Genomic DNA, 12253 nt, shown 5'->3' with positions numbered 1-12253 from the left:
TTATAGAGCTAATAGAGGAATTTAGCAAAATGGCAGAGTACAAGGTCAACACACAAAAATCAGTTGGGTTTCTATACACTAGCAATGAAAAATCTGAAAGAGAAATGAGGGAAGCAATTCATTTACAATAGCATCTAAGAGAATAAAATACCTAGGAATAAATTGAACCAGGATGTGAAGGACTTATACGATAAAAATTACAAAACACTGCTGAAAGAGATTAAAGAAGACTTAAATAAATGGAAAGATGTTCCATGTTCATGGATTGGAAGACTCTATAGACTCAACGCAATCCTAATCAAAATTCCAACAGCCTTCTTTACAGAATAGAAAAACCAATCCTTAACTTCATATGGAACAGCAAGAGGCCTCAAATAGCTAAAGCAATGTTGAAAGGGAAGAACAAAGTAGGAAAACTCACACTTCCTGATTTTAAAACACATTATACAACTACAGTAATCAAGAGCCTGGTGCTGGTATAACAGTAGACACACAGAACAACGGAATAGAATTGAGAGTCCAGAAAATAACTGATTTTTTACAAGAGTGCTAAGTCCATACGATGGGAAAAGAAGAGTGTCCTCAATACATAGTGTTGAGGAAACTGGATTTTGAGGTGAAGAAAAATGAAACAGGATCCATGCCTCACACCACACAGAAAAGCAAATTCAAAATGGATTAAAGACCTAAGTGTGCGATTAAATAAAATCCTTAGAAGAAAATGCAGGTGCAACACTGTCAGGCCTAGCTTTTAACAATGGATTATCTAATATAATAACAAAAGCACAAATAGTAAAAGACAAAATAAATAAATGAGGCCTCATAAAAATTAAAAACTTCTGTTCATCAAAAGACTTTACCAAAAAAGTAAAAAGATAAGCTGCAGACTGGGAGAATATCTTCAGAAATCACATATCAGATAAGAATCAAATAATGAATATACATGAAACTTCAACAATTTAACAACAAAAAGACAAATAATCCAGTCATTAAATGAGCAAAGGACTTGAATACACATTTTACCAGAGAGGACATTCAAATGGCCACCAAACACATGAGAAGATGCTCAATGTCATTAGCCATCAGAAAGATGCAAATCAAAACCACAATAAGATACCATTTCATTCCCACTAGGATGGCTAAGATTTAAAAAAAAACAGAGAACAACAAATGCTGGCAAGGCTGTGGGGGAATTGGAACTCTTACCCATTGCTGGTGGAAATGCAAAATGGTACAACCATTGTGGAAAATAATGTAGTGCTTCCTCAAAAAACTAAAAATAGAACTACCACGTTGTTGTAGTTGTTGTTGTTAGGTGCCATCAAGTCAGCTCCAACTCATAGTGACCCTATCGGACAGAGTAGAACTGCCCCATAGGATTTCCAAGGAGCAGCTGGTGGATTTGAACTGTCGACCTTTTGGTTAGCAGCTGAGATCTTAACAACGACGCCACCAGGGCTCCTAGAACTACCTTAAGGCCCAGCAATTTTCCTAGGTATATACCCAAAAGACTTGAAAGCAGAGACTCAAACAGAGACTTGTACACCAATGTTTACTGCAGCACTATAAAAGGTGGAAACAATTTAAATGCCCATCAACAAATAAACGGATAAACAAAATGTAGTACATACATACAATGGAATACTAATCAGCCAGTAGCAGAAATGAAGTCTTGATACATTCTACGATATGGATGGAGCTTGAAGACATTATACTAAAATAAGAAAATCACAAAAGGTCAAACGCTGTATGACCTCACTTTTATAAAAAAGCAAGAAAATGTAAATATATGGAGATCGAAATTTATTAGTGGTTACGAGTCATGGAAGGTAGGGGGAAGAGGAGGGTTATTATTGGTTATGGAGAACTGAGTTTCAGTTTAGAGTGATGGAAAGCTTGCATTAATTGAAGGTAAGGTTGCACAGCCAAATATTTTAAAGGCTGTCAATAAGCTATACACCTGTAAAAAGTTAAATTGACAAAAATTGTGTGATAGATATATTTATAACAATGACAAAAAAAGAAAAGAGTAGCTGCTGAAGCTGTTTATGTACAACCAAACATTCATAGGATTTGGTTCCTTGGTTTGGAGGTTTAGGGTCATGGTTTGATGGGACACCTCATGAAACGTGTTTAGTGCTTCTGTTCCACCTCCTAGTTCATTGAGTAGTGTCTGGGGTCTTAAAATCTTGCAACAGAGTAGTCATCCAAGGCACAACACTTGGTTTCTATTTGCCAGGAGCAACAGAGGAAGGAGAGTCAGGAATAGGAGGAGGAAATGGAATGTGTGGCTAACTGCCTCCATGAACAACTGCCTTCTCTGCCATGAGACCAGAAGAACTGGATGGTGCCTGGCTACCATTCTGAACATTTTGATGGAAGAGTCTATAGAAGAATCCTAATCAAAAGGGGAGAAATGCAAAACAGAAATTCAGATTTTCATGGACTCCAGGCTTTCTGGAGGCATTGAAGCCATATGAACCCCTGAAACTACTGCCCTGAGATAATCTTTGAACCTTAAAGCAAAAATATCCCCTGAAGTCTTTTTAAAACCAAACAATACTTTAGCTTAACTAAATTACTGCGTGATGCTCTTTTAAGCACTATCTATATGGGATCAAATTGACAACAGCAACTCGAAAGATTAGATAGAAACCTTAGGGGAACAGTGATTTTATGTTAACAGAGGAGGAACAACTCAGAAAAGGAGGATGAGACTAGTCGTACAAGTCAAAGAATGTAATCAATGTCACTGAATGTAATCAATATACATGTAGAAACTGTTGAATTGGTATATGTTTTGCTGTGTATATTCTTAACAACAAAAACAAAATTAAAAAATTTAAAAAATAAGAAGGATGTCTTTCATAATAAAATTCAAAAAGATTTTTAAAAAGAAAAAGAAATGGGGGAAGCATTGCTGGAATCAGGGGTCTTTTTGGAAATGGTGGAGAGTGGCTGTTGTAGAAGCAGGGGTAGGTCTGTTTTGTGATAGTTAACTGATAGGGTCTGGAGGAAGAAATGGGACTGTCAATACAAGCAAAATCAGAGGAAAGTGTCCAGCTTGCAGGAAGGCTGGTCCCTCTCTTACCAGATGCATTAGTTTCCTATTGCTGCTGTAACAAATTACCACAAACCTAGTGACTTAAAACACAAATGTATTCTCCTACAGTTCTTGAGGTCAGAAGTCCAAAATAAGTGTCACAGGACTAAAATCGAGGTGTTGGTAGGGATGGTTCTTCCTGGAGTCTCCAGGGGAGAATCTGTTTCTTTGCCTCTTCCAACTTCTAGAGGCTGCCAGCATTCCTTCCCTCCTGGCTGCGTCACTTCCATCACTGCTTCCATCTCACATCACCTTCTCCTCTTTTGCAGTCAAATCTACTCTGCCTTCCTCTTATGAGAGCACTCATAATTACACTGGGCCCACCCAGATAGTCCAGGACAATATCCCCATCCAAGATCCTTAACTTAGTCACATCTGCAAAGTCCCTATTACCACGTAAGGAAACACATAAACAAGTTTCGGGGAATTCAAACGTTGGTATCCTTCGGAAGCCATTAATCAACCTACCACACGAGATGTGAGCGAAGCAGTCGTGCGGGGCTGGGGTGTGGACAAAATAAGTGACCACAACAGCCACTGTGACAGGAACATGGTGGTGAAGGGGTAGTGATGACCCTGGTGACAGTGAGAGGAACTAATACTGTCCTGACAGGTCTAGGAAACATGGCAGTGGGGGTGGAGGGTGACTGTAGCACAAAGGGCAGCTTAGGCTTGATCAAGGCAGGGACCTCACTGTGGTGAAAACTGACAGAGCAGTGGATTGAGGAGTGAAGCCCAGAGACCTGGTATGGCCTCCCTGGACAGAGAGGAGGTAGGTGAGAGTGGAGGGAGCATAACAGGGGATGGAGAGGGCAGGGAGGGAAAAGGGAGCTCTTTCTGGCTGGGAGACACAGGAGACCTCATAGTAGGTGTTAGGGACAGGCCACTCATGGCAGTGGAAGTGGGGCTGGGAGAGCTGCTGAGGCTCCAGGAAAGGCTGCACTATCTGGGGGCCGCTCTCACCCTAGCCAGCCAACTTCTCTCTCTCTGCTCAGGGGCAACCCTGCCCTCTGGGGGCCAGCCAGGCTCCGGAACCTTTCCTGCCCCTGCCTCTTGGCCTCTGTCTTCCTCTCTCTGCCTACAGCCTTCCTTTCAAACCCTGTTCACCCTCTGCTCCTGCAAAGACTGAACAAGCACCCCCACTTACCCCACCCAGGACAGACCTGAGAACAGAGTCCAAGACAGAGAGTAACTGAGGGGCCTGGAGAGTAGAGACAGGAGAGAGGAGGGGGTCTGGGGACAGAAAAGGAGAGCAGAAAAGGCTCTCGCCTCACAGGGTTGGGAGCAGTGGCTGATCCATAAGTCCCCAAGATCCTGGCTTCTGCTTCCAACATCGCAGCCATGCTCTGTGGCTCCATTTTCCCACCAGTTAGAGAATAAGGAAGATGGAAGAAGAATTGACGCCTTTGAATTATGGTGGTGGCAAAGAATATTGAATGTACTATGGACTGCCAGAAGAAAGAACAAATCTGTCTTGAAAGACGTACAGCCAGAATGCTCCTTGTAAGCAAGGACGGCAAGACTTTGTTTTACATACTACAGATACGTTATCAGAAGGGACCAGTCCCTGGAGAAGGACATCATGCTTGGTAAATTAGAAGGTCATCGAAAAACAAGAAAACTCTCAACAAAATGGATTGACTCAGTGGCTGGAATGATGGGCTCAAACATAACAACAATTGTGAGGATAGCACAGACTGGGCAGTGTTTCATTCTGTTGTGCACAGTGTTGCTAAGAGTCAGAACCAACTGACTCAATGGCATCTAACAGCAACAACACAACAGAGCAAACAACTAGTCTAGTGTACAGAATCTCAAGTGTATTAAATAGAGGCCGGCATAGAAGACAACTGAAAGAAAGAACCCTTTAACAGTGGTTCTTATCTCTTTAAAAAGAATGCATGCCCAATGTCTTAGTCATCTTGCGCTGCTGTAACAGAAATACCACAGGTGGATGGCTTTAAAAAAGAGAAATCTATTTCCTCACAGTAAAGTAGGCTAAAAGTCCAAATTCAACTCTTGGGGAGGGCTTTCTCTCTCCCTCAGCTCTGGAGGAATGTCCTTGTCCTCAATGTTCCCCTGGTTAAGCAGTTTCTCCACGCAGGGACCCCAGGTCCAAAGGATGAGCTCTGCTCCCCGCACTGATTTCTTGGTGGTTTGAAGTCCCCAACCCTCTGCTTGCTTCCCTTTCCTTTAATCCCTTGTTAGATAAAAGGTCGTGCAGCCCACACTCCAGGGAAACTTCCTTTACATTGGTTCAAGGATGTGACCTTAGTAAGGGTGTTACAATCCCACCCTAATCCTCTTTAACATAAAATTACAATCACACAATGGGGGACAACCATACAATACTGGGAATCATGGCCCAGCCAAATTGATATACACGTTTTGGGGGACAAAATCCAGTCCATGACATACCACCCTTTGGCCCCAAAAAATCACATCCTTGCAACATGCTGAACATATTCATCCCATCATATCATAACGAAAGTCTTAACTCTAAGTCCAAAATTCAAAAATTCCTCCTCATCTGTGAAATCTAGAATGCAAGTTATCTGCTTCCAAAGGTACAATGGCAGAACAGGCACGAGCTAGACATTTCCATTACAAATGGGGGAAACTGGAGGAAAAGAAGGGATAACAGGCAGCAAGCAAGTCACTAGAACACATTATATTAGCCCTCAAGTCTTGAAAATAATCCTCTGTTCTCTGAGATCATTCACACAATGACCCTGCCCTCCAGGCTCCCGGTATTGGCCACACTCTCTGGGTTCTGAGTGGAGGCTTCAGCTCTGCCTTCCAGGCCCACTGGGACAGTAACTCTGCTCCCTTGGCTTCAGGTGCAACATTATCCTAGTCCATCTGAGTGGTGACTCTACCCTTAGAAACACCACAGGCCATGGCTCCACCCTTTCAAACTCCAGAGGTCCTAGCCGTACCTGTGGAGACTGAGGCAGCTCGGCTTCCTGTGTTCCTTGTCTCTTCAGCTTCTGCTTCCTGGTTTCTTGGCCTCTCGGCTCCTCAGGCCTCACACCCACATCTGCCCTGCTGGGGCAAGTGTTCCAAAGCTCTATAGCTCCACTGATAAGTGCCTAGAGGCACCCCACTCTGCCAGGAAGTATCCAGCGCACAATCACTCAGCTCTCTTGTTCCATGGGTTGGCAAGCCTAGATCCACTGATAAGTGTCTGGGAGCACCCCACTCCAGACATGCAGGCACTCAGTTCTCTCACTCCAAGGGTCTGCTTCAGCACTGGCTGGTGCAGGTCTTCTGATTCTGCTGCTGCCGCTTCTCTGCTGCTGCCACTTCTCTACCATTGTAACTTCTCTGCTGCTGCTGGTTCTCTGTGAATTTACCAATTCACAGTTTCAAAACTGCTTCCACATTTTAGGTATCTGTTAGAACAGCACCCCACTCTCTTGGTACCAAATTCCGTATTAGTCATCTGGTGCTGCTATAACAGAAATATCACAAGTGGATAGCTTTATTAACAAAGAGAAATTTATTTCTTCATTGTTGTTGTTAGGTGCCATTGAGTTGGTTCCGACTCATAGCGACTCTATGTACCACAGAATGAAACACTGCCTGGTCCTGCACCACGCTCACAATCATTGTTATTCTTGAGCCGATTCTGCAGCCACTGTGTCAATTCGTGGAAACCCTGGTGGTGTAGCGGTTAAGTGCTACAGCTGCTAACCAAAGGGTCGGCAGTTCAAATCCACCAGGCACTCCTTGGAAACTCTATGGGGCAATTCTACGCTGTCCTACAGGGTCGCTATGAGTCGGAATCGACTTGATGGCAATGGGTTTGGTTTGGTTGGTTTGGTGTCAATTCATCTCATTGAGGGTCTTCCTCTTTTCCACTGACCCTGTTCTTTACCAAGCATGATGTCCTTCTCCAGGACTGATCTCTCCTGACATGTCCAAAGTATGTAAGACGCAGTTTCACCATCCTTGCTTCTAAGGAGCATTCTGGTTGTACTTTTTCCAAGACAGATTCGTTCATTCTTTTGGCAGTCCATAGTACATTCAATATTCTTCACCAATATCACAATTCAAAGGTATCAATTCTTCTTCTTCGGCCTTCCTTATTCACTGTCCAGCTTTCACATGCATATGATGCTATTGAAAATACTATGGGTTGGGTCAGGCACACCTTGGTCTTCAAGGTGACATCTTTGCTTTTAAACACTTTAAAGAGGTCCTTTGCAGCAGATTTGCCCAGTGCAATGCGTCTTTGATTTCTTGACTGCTGCTTCCATGGCTGTTGATTGTGAATCCAAGTGAAATGGAATCCTTGACAACTTCAGTCTTTTCCCCTTTTATCATAATGTTGCTTATTGGTCCAGTTGTGAGGATTTTTGTTTTCTTTATGTTGAGGTGTAAACAATACTGAAGGCTGTGGTCCTTGATCTTCATCAGTAAGTGCTTCAAGCCCTCTTCACTTTCAGCAAGCAAGGTTGTGTCATCTACATAATGCAGGTTGTTAATGAGTCTTCCTCCAGTCCTGATAGCCCCATTCTTCACATAGTCCAGCTTCTCGGATTATCTGCTCAGCATACAGATTGACTAGGTATGGTGAAAGGATACGACCCTGACACACACCTTTCCTGACTTTAAACCATGCAGTATCCCTTTGTTTTGTCCCAACAACTGCCTCTTGATCTATGTAAACGTTCCTCATGAGCACAATTAAGTGTTTTAGAACTCCCATTCTTCGCAATGTTATCCATAATTTGTTATGATCCACACAGTCGAATGTCTTTGCATAGTCAATAAAACACAAGTAAACATCCTTCTAGTATTCTCTGCTTTCAGCCAGGATCTATCTGACATCAGCAATGATATCCCTGGTTCCATGTCGTCTTCTGAAACCGGCCTGAATTTCTGGCAGTTCCCTGTCAATATACTGCTGCAGTCGTTTTTGAATGATCTTCAGCAGAATTTTGCTTGCATGTGATATTAATGATATTGTTTGATAGTTTCCACATTCGGTTAGATCACCTTTCTCGGGAATAGGCATAAATATGGATCTCTTCCAGTCGGTTGGCCAGGTAGCTGTCTTCCAAATTTCTTGGAATAGTTGAGTGAGCACTTCCAGCACTGCATCCTTTTGTTGAAACATCTCAATTGCTTTTCCATCAATTCTTGGAGCCTTGTTTTTTGTCAATGCTTTCAGCGCAGCTTGGATTTCTTCCTTCGGTACCATCAGTTCCTGATCACATGCTACCTTTTGAAATGGTTGAACATCAACCAATTCATTTTGGTAAAATGCCTCTGTGTATTCTTCCCATCTTCTTTGGATGCTTCCTGCATTGTTTAATATTTTCCCCATAGAATCCTTCAGAATTGCAACTCAAGGCTTGAGTTTTTTCTTCAGTTCTTTCAGCTTGAGAAATGCAGAGGGCATTCTTCCCTTTTGGTTTCTATCTCCAGCTCTTTGCACATGTCATTAAAATACTTTGTCTTCTCGAACTGCCCTTTGAAATCTTCTATTCAGTTCCTTTACTTCATCATTTCTTCCTTTTGCTTTAGCTGCTCGGCGTTCAAGAGCAAGTTTCATAGTCTCTTCTGACATCCCTTTTGGTCTTTTCTTTCTTTCCTGCCTTTTTAATGACCTTTTGTTTTCTTCATGTATGATGCCGTTGATGTCATTCCACAACTCACCTGGTCTTCAGTCTTTACTGTTCAACACTTCAAATCTATTCTTGAGATGGTCTCTAAATTCAGGTGGGATATACTGAAGGTCATACTTTAGCTCTCCTCAACTCATTCTAATTTTCTTTAGTTTCAAGTAGGCTAAAAGTTCAAATTCAGGGCACCACTCCAGTGGAAGGCTTTCTCACTCTGCAGACGCTGGAGGAAGGTCCTTGTCATCAATCTTCCCCTGATCGAGGAGCTTCTCCACACAGGGACCCGGGTCCCTGCACTGATTTCTTGGTGGTACAAGGTCCTGAACTCTCTGCTTGCTTCCCTTTCTCTTTATCTCTTGCATGATAAAAGGTGGTGCAGGCCACACTCCAGGGAAACTCTCTTTACATTGGGTCAGGGATGTGACCTTAGTAAGGGTGTTAAGATCCCACCTAAGCCTCTTTAACATAAAATTACAATCACAAAATGAAGGACAACCACACAATACTGGGAATCATGGCCCAGCCAAATTATACACGTTTTGGGAGTATAATTCAATCCATGACACCCAACAACCTGAATGAGCTTGGAAGGGGATTCCAAGCTTCAGATGAGATGGCAGCCCTTTCTGACACCTTGATTTCAGTCACGTGAGACCCCCAGCAGAGAATCCAGCTAATCAAGCCTAGATTTCTGACCTACAAGAACTGTGAAATAATAAGTTGGTGTTGCTTTAAGCTAAAAACAAAATAAAAATAGAACACATGAAAATTCACCCTGCTGGTAAGTGAGGGTAAACAGCTGCCTTCACAGGCTGATGGTGGGACTGTAATGGATTCAACTTTTTCTGAGGGTTAACTGGGCATATAAAATGTACGCCCCTTTGATCTGGCACTTAATGCTTAGAGGCACAAACCCAGCCACTCACTCACACATGTGCACAAAGACATCTGGGCAAGGGTGTTCCCTGCAGCCTCATGTCAGAGCGGGAAAATGGAGGCAACTTAAAAAGCCACATCAATAAGGAAGTTACCAGTAAACCACAGGACATTCACGTGGTGAATTGGTGGACAGTCGTTTAAAAGGTGTTCAGTCTGTAAGTCCTGGCATGTAAAGCTGCTCAGGATATACTGCTAAGTGAAAAAATGCAAGTTGTCATTCAATGTGAGTAGTATGACCCCATTTTTTTAATGACATGTTTGTTGATAGGGAAAAAATCTGGAAGAAGATACCCCAAACGATTAACCAACTCTGGTGATTACTGAAGGGTGATGAGAGATATTTGTAGGGAACATTAACCTCCTCTATTTAATCATTTCCGGAGTGTTTGACATTTTTAAATGGGCATTATTACTTTTTAAATCAGAAAACAAAAACAGTGACAAGTTTTAAAACAGTAGTTAGCTTCGACCCATTGCCGTCAATTCCAACTCATAGCAACCCTACAGTTATCCCTAGGTGGTTGGATTATAGTGGTTTCTAATTTCTCCCTTATTTTTATGCTTTTCTTTGTTTTTCTATTTTTTACTGTGAGCTGCAAGGTCTGGCTAGTCCTGGCTCCAACACTCTTCTTGTGTTGGACTAACGACCTCACTAAGCCCCTTTCCCCATCTGTACCAAGGTGTCTTTGTCAGCATGGGACTCACATTTGTTATTACTTTACCATGAGGACAAAAACTAAACAAGATTTTAAGAGAGAGTAAAAGTGGGAGGAAGGAAAGAGGAGGAGCAAAGGAGGGGTTCAAATCCTCATCCCTCTTCTTGCTTGGCCAGAAGGCGGCCCTCTGTCAGCTCTTGTGCGGGCCAACTGTCTACAGCGCCTCCTGCTGATCCCACACACCTGTGGCTCCTCAGAATATCAATGTTGGCCCTTCCATGGAACTACCTAGTCCAGCACTTCTCCTCATGTGACCCTTAGACCACTCTCTAGGGGCTGCCCTGAAGCACTTGCTAAAAATGCACACTCAAGGACTCCACCCAAGACCAAATGGACCAGCCCCTCCGAGTGGCCTCATGACCCTCTTACACACTCAAGTCCAACCTACTGTTTTTCAGATGGGGAAACTGAGGTCCAGACAAGGAGTGTGACTCTCCAGAGGTCTCACAGCCAGTCTGTGTCACCACTGGGTGAGAACCCAGGAATCAGGATCTCCAGCCCAGGGCTTGCTCTGGCACTCTGTGGATCTCCCCACACCTGCATCCTTCATCCTGGCTCTTCTCTGGTGGATGCCCTGCATGTTTTCCCCCATCCCTGCCACCCTGGGACAAACTTCAGGCTGAGCGCACACCCATGCCCTTTAGGCCCACCTCTCAGGGATGCTGACAGCTACAGAACCCTGGGTCTCCTTCTGCAGGGCCTGCTGTGCAGGCAGAGGGCCTGCATGGTATAGGACTCCATGCAGACTTGCAGATTCACATTCAGCTGACCCTTCCCTGGCCCCAGGGGCAGGACACCTTCTTCAGATCATAACCCCTGCCCCCTACAGGGTCTGCCTCCCCTTCCTTCTTCCCATCTACCCTGTGCAAGCCTGCACCTGCCCTCCCCAGGCCTGGGGAAGGGGGAGGAGGGTACCAACGTAAACGGCCACATCCTCTTTCTGCTCCAGACTCAGTTATCTTCAAAAACTCCCACTTCTTCCCTCTCCTGATCACTGGCCTCCATAGGAGGAAAGGATAAAGTTCTGACTAGCCTCAGAATGCTTCACAACACAGCCCTGCCCTTACCTCCTCTGGACCCCCCACAGGTACTGCCCCATTGTCATCACCCCAAATAGACAGGAACTGCTCTTGTCCTTGTCCTGGGCTCCAGCCCCTGCAGACACATCTGAGCACCTTTTGCTTTGGCTAAATCCACTTATCCCAACCCATCCAGAAATAGGGTCTGCCTCCCCGGAGTTCCAGCCCAACCTGGGCACCCTGTCCTTGACTTCAGCAGCAGGTCCAGCCTGGGGTCAACTCTGACCTGTAAGAGGAGGTCTCTGCTGGGCCAGGTCCTAGAACTCACCCTGTCCTGTCACTTTCTAAGCACTTTCCTGGTTCATTAGTTGATAATAACCCTGGGTGACAAGCTGTCCCTGTCCCCCACATCTCCATTGTACAGGCCTAGGAACTCATGCATGCTTGCTAGCGCAGCCCCGTTTTGGAGCGTGATGAGAAGGCAAGCCCCCATCACTACCATGGCCTTCACAGATCAAACATCCCTGCAACCTTCCGACTGGGACAGGCCTCTGCTCACACGTTCAGGGTTTGCTTTTGTCATTCTAATTCATAATTACTGCCCTCGGGTTCCTTTCTCTGGCAGCAATATCGACTGTCCGTCTTTCTGTCCGCTACCCCAGAGAGGTGAACTGAAGGACATGATCTAACCAGTGGGGAACCCTCGACCAGTGGGCCAGGACGCTGAAGGCCGGATGCAGAGGGCCTCTGTGTCCAAGAAGGGGATTTGGGGTGACTGAAGAGTGCAGCGCGGAGAGCCTGAGACAGTGGGAAGAGATAGCAAGGGGTTCATCTACCCAACCC

The sequence above is a fragment of the Loxodonta africana genome, chromosome 12, assembly GCF_030014295.1.
Source record: "Loxodonta africana isolate mLoxAfr1 chromosome 12, mLoxAfr1.hap2, whole genome shotgun sequence".
NCBI classification, from domain to species: Eukaryota; Metazoa; Chordata; class Mammalia; order Proboscidea; family Elephantidae; genus Loxodonta; species Loxodonta africana.
The sequence above is the reverse complement of the archived record's forward strand: the minus strand, read 5'-3'. Positions refer to the sequence as shown.